The sequence below is a fragment of the Pristiophorus japonicus genome, chromosome 22 (assembly GCF_044704955.1).
Source record: "Pristiophorus japonicus isolate sPriJap1 chromosome 22, sPriJap1.hap1, whole genome shotgun sequence".
In the NCBI taxonomy this organism is placed as follows: domain Eukaryota; kingdom Metazoa; phylum Chordata; class Chondrichthyes; family Pristiophoridae; genus Pristiophorus; species Pristiophorus japonicus.
Window position 1 is genome coordinate 58130411 of NC_091998.1, and position 20027 is coordinate 58150437.

Below are 20027 nucleotides of genomic sequence, written 5' to 3' on the forward strand. Positions count from 1 at the left end.
CACAGGTTTTAACAATTTTCTCTGCTTTGTGGGAGAAGTGTAACAACATAGAGTGAAGGATGACAGAAATGCTGAATATTCAGTCCAGAGACCCAGTCCTTCTCTCACTTCACCCTTCGGAACTGCTGTCATTTCCTCTCTCGACATTTGCAACGCACCAACTTCTATTTCGCATCCTTTAAGATCATGTTTGTAACTGCCACATTTGAGCTTTTCACTGAACATCTCATCAGTTCTGAGACAGCCCATTCCTGCAGAAACTTTAAATGTTTCTGAGCAAGCTTTTCCCAGTGCTTTCATCTCTGACTGTTCAGTAACTGTTCTTTGTGCATCTGGGGAGATGGAGTACTGTCTCTAAAGAGGAGAATCCCCTTCCTCCAGGAGCACCTTCATTTGTCTGGCAGACCCTGTGTCAATTACCCGCTGCCCTTCCACACATGCCTCGATAAGGGTATGGTCACCCCTATTCTGAAGTAAGGGTCCTAAAAAAACGACATGTGTGGTTGAGGCACGGCATCCCTATAGGAATCCTCCCTCACCTGCGGAATCTACCCCCGACCTCAGCAACTGAACCGAGGTATCATCCCTGTCTGTGACTGTTAGGCAAACGGCAATTTCGCTAGTCGTGTGACTAGAAGTTGCCTGCAACAATTCCTGAGTTAAATACCAAATTACACACCAGACAAATGACAGTATCGTTAATGTTCGTTTAACACAGGAAAAGTACAAGACTCACTACTTATACTCTCTGGGCCCAAGTTTCGGGCCACGCCTAGAACGGCGCAGCCCCGACCTGGACGCCCGTTTTTCGCGCCACAAAGTGCGCCTAAAAAAATTACAGATTCTCCGACTCCCTGCTGGTCCTCTGGAGCTGGGCGCGGCGCAGCACGAGCTGTAGGGGGCGGAGCCAGGTCCCTGCGCTGAAAACAGTGCCGGGACCTCTGCACATGCGCTCTACAGTGGGCGTGCATGTGCAGTAGGTCCAGGCGCCCAAAACTGTGTGGGAGGGGCCCGAAGCACGCAGCCCCTAGCCCTGGCCGAATGGCCTCACTGGGGCTGTGTGCATAAGGCTGCCTCCCATGCCCAGCTCCTGCTTCCTCCCGACCCGACCCGACTCCCGCTTCCCACCCCCCCACCCCGGCCCCCGAACCCGACCCCGACACCAACCCGAATCCCGCTCCCCCCCCCGCCCCCGGACCGGACCCGACCCTAACACCGACCCGACTCACGTTTCCCCCCCCCCGGACCGGGCCCGACCCCCCAGACTGGACCCGACCTGCGCTCCCCCCCCCCCACCCAACCTGACCTCCCTCTTCCCCCCCCCCGACCCGAACCAACCCGACCTCCCTCCTCCCCCCCCCGACCCGACCCGTGCTCCTGACCGCCCCCCCCCCTCCCGACCCGACCTGACCCGCGCTCCTGACCCCGACCCGCGCTCCCCCCGACCCAACCCGCGCTGCCCCCGACCCGACCCGTGCTCCCGATCCCGGACCCGACCCGACCCAACGCCACCTATCTGTAAATCTGGTGCTGGGGACGGGCCCTGCCCGAAGTCTTGGGCCTGTTCAGTCTCCCTCCCCCTTCTCCTTCCCCCCCTCTCCTTCCCTCCCCCCTTCTCCTTCCCCCCCTCTCCTTCCCCCTTCTCCTTCCCTCCCCCCTTCTCCATTCCCCCTTCTCCTTTCCCCCCTCCTCCTTCCCCCCCTTCTCCTTTCCCCCTTCTCCTTTCCCCCCCTCCTCCTTCCCCCCCTCCCTTCTCCTTTCCCCCCTTCTCCTTCCCCTCCTTCTCCTTCCCCCATCCTCTTTCCCCCCTTCTCCTTTCCCCCCCTTCTCCTTTCCCCCCTCCTCCTTCCCCCCTTCTCCTTTCCCCCCCTTCTCCTTTCCCCCCTCCTCCTTCCCCCCTCCTCCTTTCCCCCTCCTCCTTCCCCCTTCTCCTTCCCCCCTTCTCCTTTCCCCCCTTGTCCTTCCCTCCCCCCTCCTCCTTCCCCCTTCTCCTTTCCCCCCCTTCTCCTTTCCCCCCTTCTCCTTCTCCTTTCCCCTTCTCCTTTCCCCCACCCTTCTCCTTTCCCCCCTCTTCTCCTTTCCCCCCTCTTCTCCTTTCCCCCTTCTCCTTTCCCCCCCTTCTCCTTTCCCCCCCTCCTCCTTCCCCCTTCTCCTTTCCCCCCATTCTCCTTCCCTCCCTTCTCCTTTCCCCCCTTCTCCTTTCCCCCCTTCTCCTTTCCCCCTTCTCCTTTCCCCTCCCTTCTCCTTTCCTTCCCCCCCTCTCTTTCCCCTTCTCCTCTCCCCTCTCCCCCCTTTCCCCTCTTCCCCTCCCCCTTCTCCCCCTTCCCCACACTGTTGGAGGGCTCCCGGTGCTGCAGTCGGTAAGTAGAAAATGTTTTATTTATTGATTTAAAAAAAAAACGTATTTCTTATTAATTTTTTTTGATTGATTTATTGGTTGATTTATTGATGTTTTTATCATTTATTATTGATGATGGCTCTTTATTTGTAAAACTGAAGTGTTTAATGTTTATAAACTTCCCTTTAAACCCCCCCCCCCCCCCATTCCCTACGCCTGATTTGTAACCTACGCCTGATTTTCTAAAGTGTAGACAAGGTTTTATCGAGCGTACAAAAATCTTCACTTACTCCATTCTAAGTTAGTTTGGAGTAAGTTTTCACTGCCGAAACTTTGAAAACAGGTGTAAGTGGCCGGACACGCCCCCTTTTGAAAAAAAAATTCTGTTCCAAAGTGAAACTGTTCTAACTGACTAGAACTGGAGCAAACTAAATGCCGAGAATTTGAATTTCTAAGATACTCCGTTCTACACCAGTTGCTCCAAAAAATCAGGAGCAACTGAAGCCGAAACTTGGGCTCTATAATTCTTCGATACAGAAAAGGTACAAGACTCACCACTTATACTCTATAGTTACTTAATACAAAAGTATAAGACTCACTACTTATACTCTAATTAACTCTGCTTAACTCTGCAGACAAGGCGTTTCAAACGGTGTTCCTTGCCGCTAAAAATACTCTGTTTAACTCAGCACACGGCTAACTCAACTCTGTTTAACTCAACTCTGTTCAACTTTGTTCAACTCTGTTTAACTCTGCAAACAAGGTGTTCCAAAAGGTGTTCTTGCCACTAAAAATACTCTGTTTAACTCAACACACTCTCATAATTACCCAATACATCCCGGGTGATCAATCCGGTCCTGACATTGTTCCTTCAAGGGTCACTCCCTGGTTCCTGCTTCTGTCGAGTGTTAGTCCTGGGTTCTCGCTACGGACTGTACCTTCTTTGCCCCTTTGTTAGTGTATAGGTTGCTACTAATTGCCTGCTTGTTTCTACAAGTTACAGAGACATTCTGCTGTTATTTCAACTTGTGTCTCGCCTCCAAAAGTTATTACCAAGTTGGGAGTCTCCCTTCCCATGTGCAACCATTAATTTGATCTCTGGAATCTTTCTTATCACCCCCCCTGATGTGCCCACAGCTGGTCCTGTGATGGTGGGTACCTCCCTCCTATCCGTTGGTCTTCAATTTGTTATTCTTAGCCTGACCTTTTGTTCGGTCGTTAGCAATTGCTGGAACTTTGTTAATTGGCATTTGGCTTTATTATTCCATGACTTTCCCTGATGGTTACAACTCTACCCCATCCCTTATCTCATTGACCCTGAGGTTAACGCCTGTTTGTTTTTTGTGCAAGAGAGCTTGTTAGTTTTTTTAGACTCCAGTCTGAACTAACTTCTTAATCCTTTCTGATATTTCCACATTCCTCCCTTTGATCAATCATATATATATGTATAGGATTTGATCACAGTAGATGTTCAGCATCGATACGGGGTCCTTTTAGTCTATTTTGTAACGCTGTTTCTACTTGTACACATCCCAGCTGTAACTCCAATCTACGTACCAACTTTCTTACATATGCTATCATTATTATCAATGCTAGAAAAGATATTGCTATCAAGATGACCGTAAGATGAGAGAAAAGTCTGATCCAGGCGTGAATATTCACATTCTCTCCCCAATTCCAAATCTCACCCCACCAAGTGTCGATCTTAATTCGGATAATTTTGGCTTCAATGTCTCTGGTATTTATTTCCATTTTTTCATAAATTCTGTAGTCCAAATCTAATTTATGTCTGATTTCCGTTAAATGTTCCTTTTGTAACTGGATGTTGGTGTCACTTTGGGCGAAGTAAGTTTCCAACTGGGTTTTCAAGTTTTTCCTTACCGTGATATTAACTTGTCCTCTTCTTTCAATATTAATAAATTCCGCATTCCCAATTCTCATAGGTATCAACGGGTGAGTGCAGAAGCTTGGTTCAGGTATCTGGCAAATTTGTGTTCCGCAATGGTATGTCTTTTTGGTGGCGGTGAAGCAATAAATCCCATTTCCCAAATAAGCACTGCTGACGAATGTTTGAGCTTTCACATTCTGCATGGTCAGAGTACAGTTCTTAGCGGTGCTGTTCTTGAAACCTCATTGGGCCTTGTTGGCAGGATAGATTTTTTATGGACAGAGTACAGTCCGGGTAGTTTGGCTGCATTGGTGCAGACTGGTCCCAGTCATTCCCGTAGGTAGATTTACCGCATATGGTTTCATATTGGTCAGGCCTATCTTGTATGGTTCCGACATTCCTTATGTCAAACAGAGTCATGCTGGTCTGGTTATTGAATACTGGTATCCCCAATATTATTCCAATCGCTGGCATTCCTGTTGGCCCGGCGCATTCCTCATTGAACCACGCCTTACAGTGTTCTCGCAATTGACATCCATCTAGAGGATGGTGTTCCTTATTCGAGATCAGAGTCTGAATTTGGGTATTGTTAATCCAGGTGGGGACTTTACCCTCATTGGCTTCCTGCAGGTTTTCCTATCATTGTTCAATCATCGAGTTTCCATAAATACTACACAAAACTTGCGCCTGAGTTTGGTTCTCTGCTGTCTTGGCCATATTGATTAATTGATAGTCTGAGCGTGGCTTTCCAATTCGGTGACCATTCTTTCCTCCAGCTTACCGTCATCTTTTCCTGCCTCTGCTGCCTGTCTCTGATTATCATTTAAACTATTTAAAACCTGCTTTACTTGTTTGGTCAATCCTTTTATCTTAGCGTTCAAATTAGTACTATCTAAGGTATTGACTGTGGCCATTCCTGCCACATACACTGTGCCTATGTCATTTATAATGTCTCTTTTCCATCTATTCTTACTTTCCGTTTTCCTCAGCCCTATTTCTCGTCTCAATAGTAATGAAGTCAAGTCCTGATACAATTTCCTTAGATTGTACGGGCACCAGTTGGGTAACTGAATATTACTTATGTTAAGTACAACAGGTATCAATTCACACTGTACATTGTCATACACAACCTGATTAGTTTCTCATAATACAATGCCTCCCTTTGGTCCTGATTCAATATATGGACAATTCCCACTTATAGGGAGTCTCGGTAGTAGGGGGGATTGATGAGATCCCAATAGTAGTCGGGGCTATCGTGGTGGTGATGGGAAACATAGAAAATAGGTGCAGGAGTAGGCCATTTGGCCCTTCGAGCCTGCACCGCCATTCAATAAGATCATGGCTGATCATTCCCTCAGTAACCCTTTCCTGCTTTCTCTCCATACCCCTTGATCCCCTGAGCCGTAAGGGCCATATCTAACTCCCTCTTGAATATATCCAATGAACTGGCATCAACAACTCTCTGCGGCAGGGAATTCCACAGGTTAACAACTCTCTGAGTGAAGAAGTTTCTCCTCATCTCAGTCCGAAATGGGCTACCCCTTATCCTAAGACTATGTCCCCTGGTTCTGGACTTCCCCAACATCGGGAACATTCTTCCTGTATCTAACCTGTCCAGTCCCATCAGAATCTTATACGTTTCTATGAGATCCCCTCTCATCCTTCTAAACTCCAGTGAATAAAGGCCCAATTGATCCAGTCTCTCCTCATATGTCAGTCCAGCCATCCCTGGAATCAGTCTGGTGAATCTTCGCTGCACTCCTTCAACAGCAAGAACATCCTTCCTCAGATTAGGAGACCAAAACTGAACACAATGTTCCAGGTGAGGCCTCACCAAGGCCCTGTACAACTGCAGTAAGACCTCTCTGCTCCTATACTCAAATCCCCTAGCTATGAAGGCCAACATACCATTTGCCTTCTTCACTGCCTGCTGTACCTGCATGCCAACTTTCAATGACTGATGAACCATGACACCCAGGTCTCGTTGCACCTCCCCTTTTCCTAATCTGCCGCCATTCGGATAATATTCTGCCTTCGTGTTTTTGCCCCCAAAATGGATAACCTCACATTTATCCACATTATACTGCATCTGCCATGCATTTGCCCACTCACCTAACCTGTCCAAGTCACCCTGCAGCCTCTTAGCGTCCTTCTCACAGCTCACACCGCCACCCAGTTTAGTGTCATCTGCAAACACTCAATTCCTTCATCTAAATCGTTAATGTATATTGTAAAGAGCTGGGGTCCCAGCACTGAGCCCTGCGGCACTCCACTAGTCACTGCCTGCCATTCTGAAAAGGACCCGTTTATCCCGACTCTCTGTTTCCTGTCTGCCAACCAGTTCTCTATCCACGTCAGTACATTACCCCCAATACCATGCGCTTTGATTTTTCACACCAATTTCTTGTGCGGGACTAGTGTTTTCTGCCCTTTGGTATTCTGCAGCTCCACCCATACCGATTCCATATTATCCAGGCTAATGTCCCTCCTTACTATTGCATTAATTTCCTCATTAACCAGCAATGCCACCCCGCCTCCTTTTCCTCTCTGTCTATCCTTCCTAAATGTTGAATACCCCTGGATGTTGAGTTCTCAGTCTTGGTCACCCTGGAGCCATGTCTCCGTGATGCCAATTATATCATATCTGTTAACTGCTATCTGCGCAGTTAATTCATCCACCTTATTCCGAATACTCCTCGCATTGAGGCACAGAGCTTTCAGAGCCTTATTTTTTTAACACAATTTGCCCCTTTAGAATTTTGCTGTAATGTGGCCCTTTTGTTTTTTGCCTTGGGTTTCTCTGCCCATGTTAGCTTAACTCCTCCCCAACAGCACTAGCAAACACTCCCCCTCGGACATTGGTTCCGGTCCTGCCCAGGTGCAGACCATCCGGTTTGTACTGGTCCCACCTCCCCCAGAACCGGTTCCAATGTCCCAGGAATTTGAATCCCTCCTCTTGCACCACTCCTCAAGCCACGTATTCATCTGAGCTATCCTGCGATTCCTACTCTGACTAGCACGTGGCACTGGTAGCAATCCTGGGATTACTACTTTTGAGGTCCTACTTTTTAATTTAGCTCCTAGCTCCCTAAATTCGTCTCGTAGGACCTCATCCCGTTTTTTACCTATATCGTTGGTACCTATATGCACCACGACAACTGGCTGTTCACCCTCCCTTTTCAAAATGTCCTGCACCTGCCCCGAGACATCCTTGACCCTTGCACCAGGGAGGCAAATTACCATCCTGGAGTCTCAGTTGCGGCCGCAGAAACGCCTATCTATTCCCCTTACAATTGAATCCCCTATCACTATAGCTCTCCCACTCTTTTTCCTGACACACAATTATTTTACCTTGATTCTCACATGAACAATTGGGCTTTGTGTTGGTCCGGAAATTGCTGGTTATGTTGAGTACAGAGGCGTTACTACCATATCCCATAAAAAACTGTAATTGACCATTACCTTGGTTAATATAACAACATATTTCCCTTCCGGTCAGAGTACATTTAAGATCTATCGAGGGGTTGTCGGCCGAGGAGACTGTGTGGTACTACTCTTGGTCTGCGAAATGGCTACTAACCATGGCCTGCCAAATGGGGTAACGTCGTTGGCTGGTCACATGGTTGCACCTAATACATACCTTGGTTAAGTTACCATCCAGGCTGGTCTCGTGGCACATTTTTGTCGTACCGATACAGGCACACACATTATTCCCGTTAGTCAGGGCTTCGCAACTACTTGCCGCATTAGTACAGTTTGTGGACTGTGTCTCCCCAGTACCATTGGCATAATAAAATACTTGTACCGGAGGACTAGAAGTGTTACCTTGGGTCTTTGTTGCTACGGTGAGGATGGTTACCAGAATTAGTCTCCCCATGGTTACCCCCTTGTTACTATTTCTACTATCTTGTAAGGGGTTCTCCGTCTCTTCCCTCTGACTCTTGACATCCACTTACACAGTGATAGAAACATAGAAACATAGAAAATAGGTGCAGGAGCAGGCCATTCAGCCCTTCTAGCCTGCACCGCCATTCAATGAGTTCATGGCTGAACATGAAACTTCAGTACCCCCTTCCTGCTTTCTCGCCATAACCCTTGATTCCCCCGAGTAGTAAGGACTTCATCTAACTCCCTTTTGAATATATTTAGTGAATTGGCCTCAACTACTTTCTGTGGTAGAGAATTCCACAGGTTCACCACTCTCTGGGTGAAGAAGTTTCTCCTCATCTCGGTCCTAAATGGCTTACCCCTTATCCTCAGACTGTGACCCCTGGTTCTGGACTTCCCCAACATTGGAACATTCTTCCTGCATCTAACCTGTCTAAACCCGTCAGAATTTTAAACGTTTCTATGAGGTCCCCTCTCATTCTTCTGAACTCCAGTGAATACAAGCCCAGTTGATCCAGTCTTTCTTGATAGGTCAGTCCCGCCATCCCGGGAATCAGTCTGGTGAATCTTCGCTGCACTCCCTCAATAGCAAGAATGTCCTTCCTCAAGTTAGGAGACCAAAACTGTACACAATACTCCAGGTGTGGCCTCACCAAGGCCCTGTACAACTGTAGCAACCTCCCTGCCCCTGTATTCAAATCCCCTCGCTATGAAGGCCAACATTCCATTTGCTTTCTTAACCGCCTGCTGTACCTGCATGCTAACCTTCAATGACTGATGTACCATGACACCCAGGTCTCGTTGCACCTTCCCTTTTCCTAATCTGTCATCATTCAGATAATAGTCTGTCTCTCTGTTTTTACCACCAAAGTGGATAACCTCACATTTATCCACATTATACTTCATCTGCCATGCATTTGCCCACTCACCTAACCTATCCAAGTCACTCTGCAGCCTAATAGCATCCTCCTCGCAGCTCACACTGCCACCCAACTTAGTGTCATCCGCAAATTTGGAGATACTGCATTTAATCCCCTCGTCTAAATCATTAATGTACAATGTAAACAGCTGGGGCCCCAGCACAGAACCTTGCGGCACCCCACTAGTCACTGCCTGCCATTCTGAAAAGTACCCGTTTACTCCTACTCTTTGCTTCCTGTCTGGCAACCAGTTCTCAATCCACGTCAGCACACTACCCCCAATCCCATGTGCTTTAACTTTGCACATTAATCTCTTGTGTGGGACCTTGTCGAAAGCCTTCTGAAAGTCCAAATATACCACATCAACTGGTTACTCCTTTGTCCACTTTACTGGAAACATCCTCAAAAAATTCCAGAAGATTTGTCAAGCATGATTTCCCTTTCACAAATCCATGCTGACTTGGACCTATCATGTCACCATTTTCCAGATGCATTGCTATGACATCCTTAATAATTGATTCCATCATTTTACCCATTACTGAGGTCAGGCTGACCGGCCTATAATTCCCTGTTTTCTCTCTCCCTCCTTTTTTAAAAAGTGAGGTTACATTGGCTACCCTCCATTCCATAGGAACTGATCCCGAGTCAATGGAATGTTGGAAAATGACTGTCAATGCATCCGCTATTTCCAAGGCCACCTCCTTAAGTACTCTGGGATGCAGTCCATCAGGCCCTGGGGATTTATCGGCCTTCAATTCCATCAATTTCCCCAATACAATTTCCCGACTAATAAAGATTTCCCTCAGTTCCCCCTCCTTACTCGACCCTCTGACCCCTTTACAATGTAAATTACAGTGTTAAACAAACACACAAACACAAAATCATTAGTCCATATTTCAGCTGATTACTCCATTCGTTGGGTCGGTCCTGAAAATGTTCTGATTCGTGGAAAGGGATTACGTTTGGTATATAGGTCCACCCTGTAGGATAATAAAACACAGTATCAATTGCTCTCCTTACGGAGTAGGTCTTCTCAATCTCCTCGAACCCAGGGCAGAGCCAGGCAACGGTATTGGATGGTTTCTAGTCCAAGCGACTGCGTTCCTTTCTCTCTCTGGGAACCGTCGTTTCCTTTTCCTGGCCGGCAGGGTGGCTCGAGATGTGAGACTCATAGCCTCGAAATTCTGTGACAAGCCGCCCGTTGGACTTGGTGCCATTTCATTGTGGAGGGCGCGGGCTTCGTCAGGTGTCCTGGGCGGGTACCTGGTCATCTTCTGAATTACTACCTCCTTCTGTGGTGGCTTCCTCTGAACTACTTGCGGCCTCTACATTTTGTGTCGGCGGCAAGATGGGTATTATACCTTGGGCTGTGATCAGGTTAGCTGCTGGGTCGGGTGGAATGAACTCGGTCTCCCCTGAATCTAGCATGACGTGGTACATGTGGCTGTTTATTTTCCCAAAGGGTTTTAGCTGGTTAAGGTGGTGCCACTTATACTTCCCTTGGTCATCCATGACCTTGAACACTGAGGTACTAGCCTTTTCCATTATACTAAATGGTCCGGCATATTTAGGGGCAAGAAAAGTTCCTTCCTTCTGTACCATTACCATTACTTGGTCCCCGATTTTTAGTTCCCATGGGTGTACCTCTCCATCAAAGTAGGCCTTACTTTGCTTATGTTTGTTTCCCAATTTCACTGTGGCAGCTATTCTAGCAGCTTCCAAATACTTGATCAAGTCTGACATGTATTTCTCTGAGGACAGGGAAGTTTTCTGGATCTCATTCAAATCTAATCCCATGAAGGCTTGAACACCTTTCATGACCCTTCCGGTCATTAGCTCGTGGGGTGAATAACCTGTAGAGGCTACCACTGTGTTTCAGATGGCCATTAATACATAAGGGAGGACCTTGTTCCAGGACGTGTGGTTCTGCTGTACTAATTTTCGTAACATTGTTTTTAATGTTCGATTTATGCGCTCTACCACTCCGCTTGATTCCGGGTGGTAGGCGATATAGAATTTCTGTTTTACCCCTGCCTATTGCATGACCTGCTGCATAACTTGTCCCGTGAAATGTGTCCCCTGGTCAGAATCGTTGCCCTCTGGCAATCCTCATCTGGAGAACACTTCTTCCATAAGTATTTTTGCGGTATGGCAGCCTAATTACTAATTATTGTTAGTTGGAAATGCTTCGATCCATTTGGAGAATACGTCCACCACTACTAGGATGTATTTCGTACCACTGGGACAGGTGGGTAAAGGTCCTACGTAGTCTATCTGAAGATGAGTCCAAGGACCCTAGCCCTGTCTAGTATGTCCTACTTCTGCCTGTTTTTTGTACTGTGTTGGATTGTTCTGAGCACATATCAGACAGTTTGTGACATACCCTTCCATTTCTTGCTGTATTCCAGGCCACCAGCATAACTCCTTCAATTTGGCTGTGATCTTATCTATTCCTTGATGCCCATTAATATCGTGGCATTGGTAAATCAATTCTCCCCTTTCTGACACCGGTACTACATATTTGCCGTCTTTAAGTACTACTCCGTCGTGGAGCTGTAAGTTTTGTCCCAGGTATAGTTTGGGACTTGGGTTTCCTAATTGTATGTTTTTAAGATCAGGGTCTGTAGCCTGGCTGGCTGCCAAGTCCAGTATAGGGCGGGTAACAGCAACTGGTGCCATTGGTGCGTTTTTTACGTTTTCCAAGGGGTCCCATAGGTATCCTGTACAGGCCGCTTCTTTTGCTAGTTCGTCCGCCATTCGGTTCCCTAAGGGGGTATTCTTAGCATGTGCTTTGACTTTGCTTATGACGTACGGACTTTGGTTTGAGGTGGCTGTATCAAAAGTCAATTTTAAAAGTGAGGCTGTAGCTAGCGACCTTCCATCTGCGGAGGTGAAACCTCTAGCTTGGCAGATGGGCAGGAAGTCAGTCAGAATGTTACACGTGTAACTGCTGTCGGAATAAATTTGGACAGGTGTTGGGCAGTCTTCTGGGTGTATGACTACGTAAGCGATCGCGCTTAGTTCTGCAATTTGAGCTCCTTTACTCCCTTCTAATTTAATTGGCGTCTGTTCTAAAGCCTGTTTGAGTCCGGGGTCATTTTTATTACTGAGCATCCTGTGCACTGCTGCCCGTTTATAATTGCAGAAGAGCCATCCGCGTAAACGCGGGTCTTAAATTCGAATTTGTGACTATTGTCTCTTCCTCCCTCCCTTTCTGACTGAAAGGGACCATCTAAGGTACCTGAAGTCAGAATCTCGCACTGATGTGGGTCGCCGGGGTACAACATGTTGTGAGCTAGATTAGTGGTCTTGAGCTGGTACTGGACTGCAATGTCCCGTCCTTGGAGAAGGTGGGTCCATCGTGCGATTCGTTGGGAACTGACTGAGCCTTCCTTGAGACTTCCATCCATCAGCATTTTGATGGGGGTGTGTGGCATTAAGATAATAAGGGGACTAAGTCCAATTATGGGGGAGAATTTATATACTGCCCAAAATACACTGAGAAGATTCTTCTCACAGGGCTGGAAAGTCGCTTCCACTGGTGTTATGACGCGTGAGGCATAAGCTACGGGTTGGAGTTTGTCATGATGGTGCTGTAATAGTACCCTTGAGAGGCCTGTGTTATCAGTTTAATTCCAAGCATATTTTTTAAAGCAAAGTCTTAAGTTCAATTTTTGTCACCATCAGGAGTCCTGCTTAGAAGGAAAAAAAACAGAAACTCCATTGTGGCTTTTCGTGCCAGCCCAATGGGTTACTTCATCAATCCCCTTTCTGTTACTGAGGGAAACCTCCACTCAAAATTGAAACTTAAAATTTTACAATGCTCAAAATAACACATTACTCTTAACAAGGTGTTGCTTTCTGAAGTCTGGTGCAGAGAGTTATCTTTTTTTTAAAGTTTGACAAACACGCATACTAATAGACTACACAATACAGTGGTTCTCTCTTTGATGCATAATAGCAGCACACAGCCGTTTCTCCACTGGTCACATTCTTGAATTGGTCAGAAAATTTTTATTTTAAGATACCAAATATATGTGATTGCCTCATGTCCGGAACTAGAGGTTTTTCACAAAATTCCACCATGGCCAAAATGAAAGTTTGGTTTTCACAGGTTAATTAACCTCAATAACTCCAAATTAATTCAAACCAATTTCAAACTAACCAGTACCAGTTGGAAAACTGCAGACACACAGACAAATAAACATCTACATGGTTTTTAACATTCATTCACACTGAAGCGTCACACACAATACATTTCATTACTTTTCAAACATCCATAGTAGCAAATTTGATGTTCTATCTTCTTAGATTCATAGAAATGCTTTTCTAGTTTTTTCATCTCTTAAACAGACGGCTTATTACCGTAAACACAATGCTTTCCTGAACTACCAATATACATTGCCATGCTTGGTACTTCCTTTTGGATCCCGCAGGGTCCTTCTGCTCACCTTGTTTCAGTGTTTCCTGAAAACTCTTGCTGTCAGCTTTCAGATTTTTAAAACTGCTTTTGCAGCTACTGAGGATCTGCTTCAAGTTCACATCCCCCAACTCTGGTTTAAAACTGCTTTTGCAGCTTCTAAGGTTTTGAGCCTCTGAGCACTTTTGCCTCATTTTCTCTTCATTTCGCTTGTTATTTTCTACCATATTCATACTAGAGGTCAGATGCAACGTATGGAGTTTTTTAAAATCATTTTGGAGAGTCTCAATTTGATTGGCTTGCTCTGCCAATTTAAGCCTCAATCCCTTAACTTCGTCTGTCAATTTTCCTACGTCTGTCTGATGTCCTGATTTTTCGTGCTCCCATTGTTTTTGTAAAGCTTTGTTAAGGTCTCTCTGCTTAAGTAATTCTGCATAACATTTAGACACATTTAGACTCTTCTTTTCTTTTTTAGTTTTTTCAAAGAATGAGTCTCCTCCAGGAAATCCGGGTGAGCTTATTGTTTCAAGCCATCCTCTGACATTTTCGATCAGGGTCTGGTTAAACTGCTCTTCCCACCACTGGGAGGTTCCACCTTTTCCTGTCATTTCTTTTCTGTCTTTCTTATTTTAATTTATTTTAACTCAAAATCGTCCCATCTGGGTCGCTAATGTTGCACAAGCGGCAATTTTGCTAGTCGTGTGACTAGTAGTTACCTGCGACGGTTCCTGAGTTAAATACCAAATTCATCATCATATCATGATAGGCAGTCCCTCGGAATCGAGGAAGACTTACTTCCACTCCTGAAGTGAGTTCTTTGGTGGCTGAACAGTCCAATACGAGGGCCACAGATTCTGTCACAGGTGGGACAGATAGTCGTTGAGGGAGAGGGTGGGTGGGACAGGTTTGCCGCACGCTCTTTCCGCTGCCTGCGCTTGCTTTCTGCATGCTCTCGGCGTTGAGACTCGAGGTGCTCAGCGCCCTGTCGGATGCACTTCCTCCACTTAGTGCGGTCTTGGGCCAGGGACTCCCAGGTGTCAGTGGGGATGTCGCACTTTATCAGGGAGGCTTTGAGGGTGTCCTTGTAGCGTTTCCGCTGCCCACCTTTGGCTCGTTTGCCATGAAGAAGCTCTGAGTAGAGCGCTTGCTTTGGGAGTCTCGTGTCTGGTATGCGGACTATGTGGCCTGCCCAGCGGAGCTGATCGAGTGTGGTCAGTGCTTCAATGCTGGGGATGTTAGCCTGAGTGAGGACGCTGATGTTGGTGCGTCTGTCCTCTCAGGGAATTTGTAGGATCTTGCGGAGACATCTTTGGTGATATTTCTCCAGCAATTTGAGGTGTCTGCTGTACATGGTCCATGTCTCTGGACCATACAGGAGGGCAGGTATTACTACAGCCCTGTAGACCATGAGCTTAGTGGCAGTTTGGAGGGCCTGGACTTCAAACACTCTTTTCCTCAGGCGACCGAAGTCTGCACTGGACAAATGACAGTATCGTTAATGTTCGTTTAATACAGGAAAAGTACAAGACTCACTACTTATACTCTATAATTCTTCGATACAGAAAAGGTACAATACCCACCACTTATACTTTTTAATTACTTAATACAAAAGTATAAGACTCACTACTTATACTCTATTTAACTCTGCTTAACTCTGCAGGGAAGGCGTTCCAAAGGGTGTTCCTCTCCGCTCCAAATACTCTGTCTGTTCAACTCTGTTTAACTCTGCAAACAAGGCGTTCCAAAAGGTGTTCCTTGCGGCTAAAAATATTCTGTTTAACTCAACACAATCTCATAGTTACCCAATACGTCCCGAGTGATCAATCCGGTCCTGACACTGTTCCTTCAAGGGTCGCTTCTTGGTCCCTGCTTCTGTCGAGTGTTAGTCCCGGGTTATCACTCCGGACTGTCCCAACGTGTCCATTTTTATACCTTTTTTGTCCCTTTGTTAGCTGTATAGGTTGCTAATAATTGCCTGCTTGTTTCTGCAAGATACAGAGACATTCCGCTGGTACCTCAACTTGTCTCTCGCCTCCAAAAGTTATTACCAAGTTGGGAGCCTCTCTTCCCGTGTGCGACCATTAATTTGATCTCTGGAATCTTTCTTATCACCCCCCCTGCTGTGGCCACAGCTGGTCCTGTGATGGTGGGTACATCCCTCCTATCCGTTGGTCTTCAATTTGTTATTCCTAGCCTGACCTTTTGTTCGGTCGTTAGCAATTGCTGGAACTTTGTTAATTGGCATTTGGCTTTATTATTCCGTGACTTTCTCTGATGGTTACAACTCTACTTCATCCCTTATCTCATTGATCCTGAGGTTAACGCTGTTTGTTTTTTGTGCAAGAGAGCTTGTTTGTTTTTTTTTAGATCCCAGGTCTGAACTAACTTTTTAATCCTTTCTGATATTTCCACAGTGACTCTAGCTCCAGTTTCCTGATTCTTCAACTTTTCTTTTAACTTTTCTAATTCTTTAGCCAGTCTATCCCTGTCCTCCATCAACTGACGGGTCGGGATCCAGGCACCACCTGGTCCTGCTCCTTTTATGCGACTCCTCGCGGGATTCATCCACTCAGGCCCTTTTGCCTTCCGTTGCTGTAACCCCTGTCTCACTTCCATGACTGAGATTCCTGCAGCTCTCTGATACAACCCTTGCCAACCATTTATCAAAACTATCGTCCCCGCCCCAAGTATCTACTTCCAGAACTACTGAAGGGAGTAGGAGAGTCAAAATGATCTCTCTGTGTGTACCATCCCCATAATGACTGATATCAATCCAATTGCTTCCCAAACTTTTACATAACTGGAATATACGTCCCCCCACTTCCCTACGTGGCTTGAGGAGTGGTGCAGAAGGGAGCCATTCAAATTCCTGGGGCATTGGAACCGGTTCTGGGGGAGGGGGAACCAGTACAAACCGGACAGTCTACACCTGGGCAGGACTGGAATCAATGTCCTAGGGGGAGTGTTTGCTATTGCTGTTGGGGAGGAGTTAAACTAATATGGCAGGGGAATGGGAACCCATGCAGGGAGGCAGAGGGAAATAAAAGGGAGACAGAGGCAAAAGATAGAAAGGAGAATAGTAAAAGTGGAGAGCAGAGAATCCCAAGGCAAAAAACACAAAGGGCCACATTACAGCAAAATTCTAAAGGGACAAGGTGTGTTAAAAAGACAAGCCTTAATGCAAGGAGTATCCGTAATAAGGTGGATGAATTAACTGTGCAAATAGATGTTAACAGATATGATGTGATTGGGATTACAGAGACGTGGCTCCAGGATGATCAGGGCTGGGAACTCAACATCCAAGGGTATTCAACATTCAGGAAGGATAGAATAAAAGGAAAAGGAGGTGGGGTAGCATTGCTGGTTAAAGAAGAGATTAATGCAACAGTTAGGAAGGACATTAGCTTGGATGATGTGGAATCTATATGGGTAGAGCTGCAGAACACCAAAGGGCAAAAAACATTATTGGGAGTTTTGTACAGACCTCCAAACAGTAGTAGTGATGTTGGGGAGGGCATCAAACAGGAAATTAGGGGTGCATGCAATAAGGGTGCAGCAGTTATAATGGGTGACTTTAATATGCACATAGATTGGGCTAACCAAACTGGAAGCAATACGGTGGAGGAGGATTTCCTGGAGTGCATAAGGGATGGTTTTCTAGACCAATATGTCGAGGAACCAACTAGGGGGGAGGCCATCTTAGACTGGGTGTTGTGTAATGAGAGAGGATTAATTATTAATTAGCAATCTCGTTGTGCGAGGCCCCTTGGGGAAGAGTGACCATAATATGGTGGAATTCTACATTAGGATGGAGAATGAAACAGATAATTCAGAGACCATGGTCCAGAACTTAAAGAAGGGTAATTTTGAAGGTATGAGGCGTGAATTGGCTAGGATAGATTGACGAATGATAGAAACATATAGAAACATAGAAACTAGGTGCAGGAGTAGGCCATTCGGCCCTTCTAGCCTGCACCGCCATTCAATGAGTTCATGGCTGAACATGCAACTTCAGTACCCCATTCCTGCTTTCTCGCCATACCCCTTGATTCCCCTAGTAGTAAGGACTTCATCTAACTCCTTTTTGAATATATTTAGTGAATTGGCCTCAACAACTTTCTGTGGTAGAGAATTCCACAGGTTCACCACTCTCTGGGTGAAGAAATTCCTCCTCATCTCGGTCCTAAATGGCTTCCCCCTTATCCTTAGACTGTGTCCCCTGGTTCTGGACTTCCCCAACATTGGGAACATTCTTCCTGCATCTAACCTGTCTAACCCTGTCAGAATTTTAAACGTTTCTATGAGGTCCCCTCTCATTCTTCTGAACTCCAGTGAATACAAGCCCAGTTGATCCAGTCTTTCTTGATAGGTCAGTCCCGCCATCCCGGGAATCAGTCTGGTGAACCTTCGCTGCACTCCCTCAATAGCAAGAATGTCCTTCCTCAGGTTAGGAGACCAAAACTGTACACAATACTCCAGGTGTGGCCTCACCAAGGCCCTGTACAATTGTAGCAACACCTCCCTGCCCCTGTACTCAAATCCCCTCGCTATGAAGGCCAACATGCCATTTGCTTTCTTAACCGCCTGTTGTACCTGCATGCCAACCTTCAATGACTGATGTACCATGACACCCAGGTCTCGTTGCACCTCCCCTTTTCCTAATCTGTCACCATTCAGATAATAGTCTGTCTCTCTGTTTTTACCACCAAAGTGGATAACCTCACATTTATCCACATTATACTTCATCTGCCATGCATTTGCCCACTCACCTAACCTATCCAAGTCGCTCTGCAGCCTCATAGCATCCTCCTCGCAGCTCACACTGCCACCCAACTTAGTGTCATCCGCAAATTTGGAGATACTACATTTAATCCCCTCGTCTAAATCATTAATGTACAGTGTAAACAGCTGGGGCCCCAGCACAGAACCTTGCGGTACCCCACTAGTCACTGCCTGCCATTCTGAAAAGTACCCATTTACTCCTACTCTTTGCTTCCTGTCTGACAACCAGTTCTCAATCCATGTCAGCACACTACCCCCAATCCCATGTGCTTTAACTTTGCACATTAATCTCTTGTGTGGGACCTTGTCGAAAGCCTTCTGAAAGTCCAAATATACCACATCAACTGGTTCTCCCTTGTCCACTCTACTGGAAACATCCTCAAAAAATTCCAGAAGATTTGTCAAGCATGATTTCCCTTTCACAAATCCATGCTGACTTGGACCTATCATATTTCCAAATGCACTGCTATGACATCCTTAATAACTGATTCCATCATTTTACCCACTACCGATGTCAGGCTGACCTGTCTATAATTCCCTGTTTTCTCTCTCCCTCCTTTTTTAAAAAGTGGGGTTACATTGGCTACCCTCCACTCCATAGGAACTGATCCAGAGTCAATGGAATGTTGGAAAATGACTGTCAATGCATCCACTATTTCCAAGGCCACCTCCTTAAGTACTCTGGGATGCAGTCCATCAGGCCCTGGGGATTTATCGGCCTTCAATCCCATCAATTTCCCCAACACAATTTCCCGACTAATAAGGATTTCCCTCAGTTCCTCCTCCTTACTAGACCCTCCGACCCCTTTTATATACTAAAGGGGTTGACAGTGGATGGGCAATGGCAGACATTTAGAGACCGCATGGATGAACTACAACAATTGTATATCCCTGTCTGGCGTAAAAATAAAAAAGGGAAGGCATCGCTTCTCGGCCTTTTGGCTAAGATCATGCGTAACTGACCTGACAGGGGAGTAACCACCATGACCCCAAGGTGGTTCTCCCTGGATCAGGAAGGTATATGCTTGCTTTTTTGGAAATAGGAGATGGGTGGGGTGGCTTGACCCATCCACCTCCATGGCACGAACCTGGTATTGCAGTACTTCCAGGAATGGTGCAGTGGCTCTAGGCCTTTTGGCTAAGAGCATTGGCGCAGAGTGATCCTTGATGTGTGCAAGGTGACCTCTGGCGTTTGTGATTTGACAAAGAATTGGAACGATTGGCTACGAATTAAAAAAAAAATAAAAAAATAAAAAAGGGAAGGCGGCTCAACCGTGGCTATCAAGGGAAATCAGGGATAGTATTAAAGCCAAGGAAGTGGCATACAAATTGGCAAGAAATAGCAGCGAACACGGGGACTGGGAGAAATTTAGAACTCAGCAGAGGAGGACAAAGTGTTTGATTAGGGCAGGGAAAATAGAGTACGAGAGGAAGCTTGCAGGGAACATTAAAACGGATTGCAAAAGCTTCGATAGATATGTAGGGAAAAAAAGGTTAGTAAAGACAAACGTAGGTCCCCTGCAGTCAGAATCAGGGGAAGTCATAACGTGGAACAAAGAAATGGCAGACCAATTGAACAAGTACTTTGGTTCGGTATTCACTAAGGAGGACACAAACAACCTTCCGGATATAAAAGGGGTCAGAGGGTCTAGTAAAAAGGAGGAACTGAGGGAAATCCTTATTAGTCGGGAAATTGTGTTGGAGAAATTGATGGGATTGAAGGCCGATAAATCCCCAGGGCCTGATGGTCTGCATCCCAGAGTACTTAAGGAGGTGGCCTTGGAAATAGTG

General features: G+C 46.2%; 1 protein-coding gene and 1 pseudogene across 5 annotated transcripts in view; both read left to right on the top strand.

The window, feature by feature from the left end:
- ggcx (gamma-glutamyl carboxylase) overlaps positions 1-20027 on the top strand; it is a 227662-nt gene that overhangs the window by 126539 nt on the left and 81096 nt on the right. The gene's annotated exons all lie outside the window — the stretch shown is intronic.
- On the top strand, positions 19159-19361 carry LOC139235242 (U2 spliceosomal RNA; annotated as a pseudogene).